This window comes from Vombatus ursinus, unplaced genomic scaffold (assembly GCF_900497805.2).
Source record: "Vombatus ursinus unplaced genomic scaffold, bare-nosed wombat genome assembly UNPS02014778.1, whole genome shotgun sequence".
In the NCBI taxonomy this organism is placed as follows: domain Eukaryota; kingdom Metazoa; phylum Chordata; class Mammalia; order Diprotodontia; family Vombatidae; genus Vombatus; species Vombatus ursinus.
The window spans coordinates 9,754,921-9,764,281 of record NW_020954556.1 but is presented as its reverse complement, the minus strand read 5'-3'; the positions used below and the strand labels follow the sequence as shown (position 1 = coordinate 9,764,281).

The following is a 9,361-nucleotide window of genomic DNA, read 5'->3' as shown; positions in this document are numbered from 1 at the left end:
GGGGGGGGGCACGATTGGGGTTAAGTGACTTGCCCAGGGTCACATAGCTAGTAAGTATCTGAGGCCGGATGTGAACTCAGATCCTTCTGACTCAACAGCCAGTGCTCTATCCACTGCCCCACCTAACTGCCTCCACATATAAGCTTTTAAATGATAATGAAAATAATTCCTGGGAATGGTTTATATATATTTCCACATGACATTTCCAAGCTAAGACATGTAAAGCACACTTTTGCTTTCACACTGAGAGTAGTAGTACTCAAGTGAGCGTTCTTCAATCTGACATTGAGGAAAAATTGCTCAATACCATGCTGCACTAAGCTGCTTGACTGGTAAGAAGTACTATGGATGGGTTGGTTTAGAAGGGTTTGTTTACCAGTACAACAAACACAGATGACCTATAAAGCTGTTCTCTCCAAATGTTTTATTCATACATCCCAATATATATCTATCTATAGATTATACATTACTACTGTTATATAGATTATAATAATATACAAAATTAGCAATTAAAATTACAAAATAAACAATATTTTATTAACAGTACAAAAAAACCTTTTTTGCCTGGGTTAGGGGACTTAAAGAGAGATATGTCCTATTGCTGTGGCAAAAGTGAAGTAAGAAGGGCAGGGGCATGTCTGATACCTGGTGGAGAATGTTTGCCTGCACATCTGTTTGCCTGGGAAGAAGCACGTGCCACTGATTGCAATGGAAGCCAACAGGGAAAAGAGAACAAAAGCGGCATGTGATGTCTATAAGTGGACTGAATGACTTCCCTGCTCACAATTCTAATATTTTCTCTGGATATCCCAATGAATTATGTTACACACACTCTGGAGTGTATACACACACACACACACACCCCTACTTTGGAGACTATTCCTTTCAAGTCCTTTACAACTCTAAATCATGTGCAAGGCATTGGGTAGCTACTGAGGAAAGAATAATATACTACTACCCTTAAGGAGTTTACAATTCTAATGGATTACACAAGTGAACCACACATATCACATCTTTTATCAATCAAAATGCACTTTACATCGCAGCTGTTCTTTAATTTATAAAGTCTTGAAGAGAGTGGTAAACACCTTATACAAATAATAGTCTCCCAAATGATCTCTTTTGTAAATTCAAATAATCTTATGTTAAATGGGGGGAGGCATACTGGGATACTGTCTGCTCTTCTCTATAGGCTCAACTTTAAATGTTCAAAGCTAAGTGAAGAGGCAACAACAAAGTAGCCATAAGAGAGCCAAAAGGATTCTACCCCTTCCTTATACTGCAAAATATACATATATTAATGCAAAATTAATTCAATTGACAAACATTTTAAAAACACTTGGAGTGTTAAGAAACCGTGCTAGGTGCAAGTGATACAAACATAAAAGCAATAGAATTCTTGCCTTCAAAGAAATTATGTAATCTGTATTTATTTATTTCTACATTATCTAATCTGTATTATCAAGTATCAAGTATAACAATATCAACTCAAATGGCTATTGCTAAATATAAGAAAATTTAACATACATCTTCACTTTAAAACTTTAAAGTTATTTTTAACCATTCTTGAGGGGAAAAAAAACCAAGCTAGTACATTTTTACTTTAGATCAGAGGTGGGGAACCTGCGGCCTTGAGGCCACATGTGGCCTTCTAGGTCCTCAAGTGTGGCCCTTTGAATCCAAACTTCACAGAACAAATCTCCTTAATAAAAGGATTTGTTCTTTAAAACTTGGACTCAGTCAAAAGGCTGCACCCAAGGACCTAGAAGACCATAGGTTCCCCACCTTTCATCTAGATAATGACCAAGGTAAGCCAGTTAACAGGTACATCATAGCAAGCAGTTTACTGTATTCCAAAGCTTCTAGATCTTCAAAGTAACAAATAAAACTGATATGCAAAAAAAAAAAAAGAAGAAAAGAAAACGATGTGATGAGAGCAAGGTTGCAGATGAAAAGAGAGATGAGCCTGTGGCTTTCAAACAACCTACATTATGTAATGGCAATTGTTTCCAAGTTTCTCCACTACAGGGGAAGGGGACTTAGAATTCAACTCTCTGCCAGACAGCAAACATAAATAATTATTTAAAATTTATGGCATTGGGAAAATAAGAAAAGTGAGGGTATTCAAATTAGATCCCCTTATTTTAAAAGTTCTCTACACCTATCCAAAGAGACTGTGAGATCTAAAAACTCTCTGTGGGAAAAGGGTCAAACAATACCATAGCTACTGATTCTTTTTACAAGCTATGCTGATATCAGAGTCAAGGCTTAATTTCTATTTAATGACATTCTGATGTCAGGTTAAGAAGAATCAAAAAAGTAATTTTCTACACAAAAACTACAACTGTTAGATTTTATTTTAAAATCTGAATCAGAGAATCATTATTTTTATAAGGAAATGCACTAGAATGAATACTAAACAGTGGTACAAAAATAGTATAATTCTATTTAGGCATTGTTTGTTTGTATCATATAAAAAAGTCATTTTTATAGCTACAGGTCATTTAGTGCTTCTTAAACTGAGTCGCAACTATACTGGATCACACTCCACAGTTTACAAAGTGCTAAAGGGGTCATGAGTAAAAAAAGTGTAAGAAGCCCTGATTTAACCCAGAAGTTTCTAACACGAGGGCCACATGCAGCTCCCAATACTATAAAAGCAGCCCAAACCAGATTAAAATATATTTGGGAAATATTTAACAAAATAAATAAAAATACAAAAAAACACAGATAATACTACATTTCAAAACCAAGTCAGCATATGGCACACAGGAATCCTTATGTACAGATTAGGGTCCCTGCTTCTATTTGAGTTTGACACCACTGATATAAACCCAACCTCATTTTACAAATAAGGAAATTGAGAAGTGAAGTACTTGCCCAAGTTCAAATAGGTAAAAATGACAAAGTTAGAATTCCAACCCAGGTCTTCTGCTTCCAAACCCAGGATTCTTTTTACTATACTAGTTTGTCTCCAAAAAGACAATATTTTACTCTCATATTATTCAGTAATAATCTTCCAGTGTGGGGTTCTATTAAAATACAGATTCTATGCATAGAATGAACATGCAGTATATGTTCTTCTCCATATGGGTAACTCTATAATCCCACCTCTGAAAACTGGTTATAAAATTATGAAATCCATTCATTTAATAGTATCTGAAATCCAGAGTCACAGTTTCTTCATATCTCTGTGTGTTATTCCACCAGGCCAACCAGCCCAATGCATCATTAACTAAACAAGCATCAGGTCATAGAAGCAGATCTAACTCCAGATCCAGGGCTCTATCTACTGTGCCACCTACCTGCCCAAGGTGAATTAAACTCTTGTTGTTTATAACTGGTAATTTTAGGAAATAATGTTCTCAGTTTATAAACATAAAAAGTAGCTAGAGTGTCAAAAATCATTCTTCCCTATTTGCAGTCAAATTTAGCTAATATTAACTATTATTTATAAGGGCATATGTCATCTCAGTTACCCATTATCAATAATAGTTGACATTTATAGTGATTTAAGGCTTGAAAAGTGCTTAAGTGTTCTTAAACGCCAAAGTACTCAAATACAACATTAACCAGTTCAAGACTTTTGCAGTAACAAACACAAACGCTGTTTTCAAACAGTAATGTTAAATAATGTTACCATACCTTAATAAAACCATACAACTCATTTTAGAGGCTCATTTTGAAAAATATCCATATGTAAATTTAGAAAATTCTGAAGAATATGCAATGTAAAAATAATGAGCTTTCAGCTATTATTTTCTATTTTCAGAAGATATTAACAACCTTATAAGGAAAAAGGCCAAACACAAAATTGAATCTCAATTCTTTTCATGAGTGGATATTAAATGCAAGCAAAATTATTCTTAATAATTTCTATTTATGAATAAAAACATATTAATTTTTTTTAAAAAAATTGGTGGAAATGTGTTCATAACAGTTAAGAAAAATTTAAATTCAGAAACTTGAGTATTTTCTTTAACTTTTTCTTTGTAAAATAATGTCATAAAATAACCTAGGTATTCATTAGTATTCTTTCAACAAACATTCATCAAACACCTACTGTGTGCAAGACAATACAAGGCATTGAGATTATATGATGAAAATAAGACAGTGCCTGATCTCAAGAGGCTGACAATCTTATCTGGGGAGGAGCAGAGAGGAAGTAGATAGAACATGTATACAAATTAAATTGAGTTAAGAGTTCTCATTACTATTTCAGCACTGCTTTACTTGGCAGTTTTTGGAAACAGCGTAACGATTTGGATTCAAATTCTAGAGGCAAATGATTTCCCATCTCTGGGCCTCAATTTCGACACCTGTAAAATACAGAGGTTAAACTAGATGAACTCTAAGATCATGTCCAGTTCTAAATCCCTGGAGGAAAGCAATGCTTCCTGGAGGAAGGAGCACCTGAGCTAGGCCTTGAGGAAAATAAAAGATTTCAAGAAGGCAAGATGTGGAAGAAATCTGTAAGAGGGCACTAATGCAGAATAATTCAAGATAGAAAAAAGTAGTCATTTAGTTTCACTAGAATGCAGTGTTTGAAGAGGAGCAGTGTGAAAAGAAGACTGGAACTGCTGTTTGGTTGTCTTATTTGCCAAGGGAAGGATTTTATCCAATACTTTATTTTATTTTATCCAATATTATTTTATCTAACAGGCAACAGAGAGCCACTAAAGCAAAGTTCTTAACCATTTTTGTGTCATGGAAAGTCTATGGAACCCCTTTTTAGAAAAATGTCTTTAAATGTATAAAATAAAAGATAAAATTACAAAGGAAACCAGTTATGTTGAAATAGTGGTTACCAAAATATTTTTTAAAAATTGTTTGAGGGCCCTAGGTTAAGAGCCCCTGAACTAAAGGGTACTGATCAGAAAAACAGCCTGTTTGGACCCATACGTGAATATAATTTTGGCAGCTATGTAAAGGATAGCCTGAAAGAGGAGACACTGGAAGCATGGTGACCAACTTGAAGAGAACTACAATACTTTAGGCAATAGTCAGGGCCAGGATCATTTCTTAACTTTTCTCCAATACAAATTTTTATTAGGTTGAACTTTCATTCTTAGAGGATACTCCCTCTATTAATGCTCTGCAATCACAGTCTTAGAGAAATGAGGGAGGAACTGAGAAGTTAAATGACTTGCCCAGGGACCTGTCACTATTATGTGGCAGGGGAGGACTTCAACCCAGGTCTTCTTGACTCAGAAGCAAGATCTCTATCTTCTCTGTCAAGTCGCCTATTACTGCATGGATAATTGTGATACCACCTGCTGATAAGACTTCCCTCATTCCTGCTCATTTATACTTAAACTCTTCACTGGAGTAAAGAGACAATGCAAAAACATTCTCTGAACAAAATTTACTTACCACTAGGTACTACTATGTACACAAATAGGATAATCTAAGCTATTCTCCAATATTATGGAGATAGACACTTGTCAAAGGGACTGGAATGCTGGTAGGGGTACCCTTTTGCCTAGAAGAGGGTACTGATACTGACATTTCCTGAATAGAGTATTGACACTGAAATAATGACAATTTTTTTCCAAGCCAACCCTGCGGTTCTTTTCACTAGCCTTTTCTCATATGTTCCCAACACTTTATAATTGCAAAACATTAATTTACATGTTAGACTTCAATAGGGTTACCATGAACTGCTTCTAGAAGATGCCTAAGTGGATATTAATCTTTTTGATAACTACCATTAAAAAGTGTACCTCTCAGACAGAACTCAGAATCCAGCTCATTTTTTCCTGTTTTACTGCTGAGTGAAATGAGGAACTGAGAAAATAAGAAACACAATCTGTGGGTCTGGAAAGAATAAAACCCAGATTTTTATGATATGCTCCAATCACCTTACCCCTGCCTATAATATAAAAAAAACTGATATTTATATAGCTCTTTATAGTTTCCAAAGTACTTAAGATCATCATTACAAACAACCCTGTTAAGTAGGAAGTTCATGTACTATTATTTCACGTTTATAAAGGAAGAAACTGAGACTTGGGAAGGAATTGTCCTGGGTCACATAACTGTTAAGTAATGCTCTAGAAGAGGGGACTCCTAATTCAGTGTTGTACATTATAAATGCCTTCCAACTTCATCTCTCACTATTCCCCCAAACAAACTCACATTGTCCATAGTGTTCTCATCGTGGCCCTCAGTTGTCACTTTTCTTTTCATACCACCTTATTTTTCCACAGGCTATTAGCCCCAATGTTTCTCCTTCTTGACCATCCAAATCTTTTCCTTGCTTAAGTTCCATGTCCACCATGTAATTTTCTCTATTCCAATCAATATTCCACGAACGTATTAAATACTATGTGGAGAAGCAGCATGGCATAGTGGCCTCAAAGCCAGAAAGGCCTGGGTTCAAGGCCCACTTCTGACATATACTCGTAGCTTGACCATGTGAAAGTCACAACCTCTCATGTTCTAAGCAGCTCTATATCTTAAAGTTGCAACGAAGCTTGGAAATTCTCTTAATGATAAGCAAATATACTTTCCAATTTCCCCATATCTGAATATTTCTTCCAGTCGGCTTAGTTCAAAACTGAGAGACATCTTTGATTCCTTCCTCTTTCCCCTTTTCCTTCTACCCATCTCTCCAAAGTCTGCTGCCAAATGCTACTGATAATGATTCTACATCTCTACATCTTTGTATCTATGCTACGTATTTCTATTCTATTTTGCATTATAGTTATTTTTTCCTGACTTGTCTCCCTGATTAAATTATAAGCTCCATGAAGACAAAGACTGTATCTTATTTATTTTTGTAACCCCCAGTCTAGCACAGTTATCTCAGATATTGTTGATACTTAATAAATATTTGTTGTTGAAAGGTATATCAGATGCATACAATGAAAGGTCTAAAAATGACAGGCTAAGGAATAAGTGCAGATTAGGAAATACATGTGTAATAGGAAAACTACTCAGGCAGCAGTGTAAAAGACACAGTGGAGGTCGAGGGAATAATACTATAACAATAGCACAGTAGCAAGTGTCTCAACTGATGGGAGTGTGAAAATGGAAAGGAAGGGATGGATTAGACAGATGTTTTTAGCAACTTATGTGGAGGAAGACATGAGAGTCAAAGATAACCTTCAATTTTGAGTATGGATAACAAGGACAACAGAGGTGCAAATAACTGAAATGGGAAAGTTAAAATTAGGAAGGTCAGGGTGTGGGAGAAGAGAATAATTTCTATGAGGTCCTAGTATCATTTAGAAAAAACAGCAATTCATTTATATATCGCTTTACAGTTACCAAGTACTTTATGTACATTCTTCCCATTGATCCTTGCCACAATTCCCTGGAGTACAGTATCAAGTATTACTCCCATTTTACAGATGTAGAAACAAAGATTCAGAAAAATTTAGTGACTTACCTAAGGTCACAGAGTCATCAGGTACAGGCAGCTGGTCTCTAACCCAGGTCTCCCGATTCCAATCCCAGTATTTTTTTTCCCTACCTTACCACACGGTCTCCTACGTAAGCCCTATACCCCACAATTTAGCACTTGATATGTAAATACAGTAGACATGAAAGAAAAATTTTTATGCAAATAAGTTTTTAAAAAGCATATTAACTAATTCTGCAACCTTTTCTAAATCTTAATCCTTAGTATGAATACTCAGGCATTTTAAGCAACAAAATACTTCAAGTTTTTAAATTAGTATTTGTTTTATTTTATAATAAAAGTATTTATATAAAGTATCTATATTTTATTTTATATTAGGCCTTCAGGTCAATGCTAGAATCTTTCACTGCTGAATGACAAAGAGCATCACCTTTAACATAATGTTTCAATTCAACAAGTCCGCATTTATTATGCCCTAATATGTTCCCTTTTAATTCTTTAGGAGAAGGGGAAAAAACCTAAGCTAAACAAGTTGACAGAATAGAATAGAAAAAAAACACTAGACTAGAAATTAGAACATATGAATTCAAATTTTGGCCCTGCCGCAACTAACTGCGAGATCTTGGACAAATCACTTAGCCTTTCCAGACCATTTCCTACCTGTAAGGAAAAAAAAAAAAAGAAGATGCACTAGATCTTGTCTAAAATTATCTTCTACTTCTAAAATCTTAGGTGGTGTAGTGGATAGAATACTGGACTTGGAGTCAGGAGACTTAAATTCAAATTCTGCCTTGTATGATTGGCCAAACCATTTAATTTCTCTATGCCTCAGTTTCCTCACCAGTAAAATGATGAGGTTGGCCTTCATGGCTTCTAAGGCCACTTTCAGCTCTAAATCTATAATCCTATGGTTTTCACTTGTTAACTTTTTAACAGACATAACACTGAACTCAGACTAATTTATCCAAATATGAGCTATTAGAATAAGTGACCATGTCAATATCACAAGTAGTTATATTTGCATTCATTCAGAAAAGTTACTGCAGTTCTATTTGGAGTAACCTAAAGTTCCCACTTAAATATAATTGGCACCTCAACGAGGCTGTAAGAACTCTATGCTTATTTCATACATCACTGCACTGTACTGGCATTTGGGGATTACACTGGGTTATCTACATAAAAGCAAGAAGAAAGGGTGGGGGCTAGAGAGGAGGAAGAGCAATGGTTTTTGTGAAAGGAGTACTTTCTTTAACATACCTTGAACCTATGAACAGCAAAATACCTTTCAAAAACACAATGTGAAACACATACACTGCTATTTTCCTAGATTTAAAATTAAGTAGACAGATAATGCACAAACAGGTCTTCCTACACTAAACTACACCACTTGTTCTTCTCCAAGAGCCTCAGACCAAGTGGAGTAACCTACTCCATTTCCTTGTTTGCTTTAAGAATCGCAGAAAACATGTTAATTTTGTCCTTTCTAAGGCATATGTAATTGTTCACACTTAAAAACTTCATAATTTTAGAGGGGAAGTATATCTGTATTGTCACTATAAAAAGACCTTTTGACTAAAATTCTATGCTTACATTTCTTTTCAGATTTACAAAAAAGGGTTAATTTTTGCAGCAGTTCTCCCCACTCCACTGTCTTGTTTGCAACCTAAAATGAAAGGAAAAGGGGAAAAAAGCAAAGGGAAGAGAAGCAGAACCCAGAAGAGGGAGAATATTACCACCTACTTTGCTGGTTATGGATTATTTTGAAAGACCCAAGAGGCAAGGAAAAGAGTTGACATGCAGAAGGGGAATAGGGGTTAATGACCTCAACTGGCACCATCCAGATTAATAATGGTATTTGGGGGGAAGAGGAAATTTATTTACACTGCAGTGTCTGGGAGCAAACATGGCTGCCCCTACCCCCTTTAAATCTGAACAGTCTTCACTTCCTCACAAAACCCATCAAATTATGTCCTGGCTTCTACCCACCCTCTACCC

General features: G+C 35.5%; 1 protein-coding gene across 6 annotated transcripts in view; it reads right to left on the bottom strand.

The window, feature by feature from the left end:
• The window catches only part of NSD3 (nuclear receptor binding SET domain protein 3), a 141,866-nt gene that overhangs the window by 131,446 nt on the left and 1,059 nt on the right, over positions 1-9,361 (bottom strand). The gene's annotated exons all lie outside the window — the stretch shown is intronic.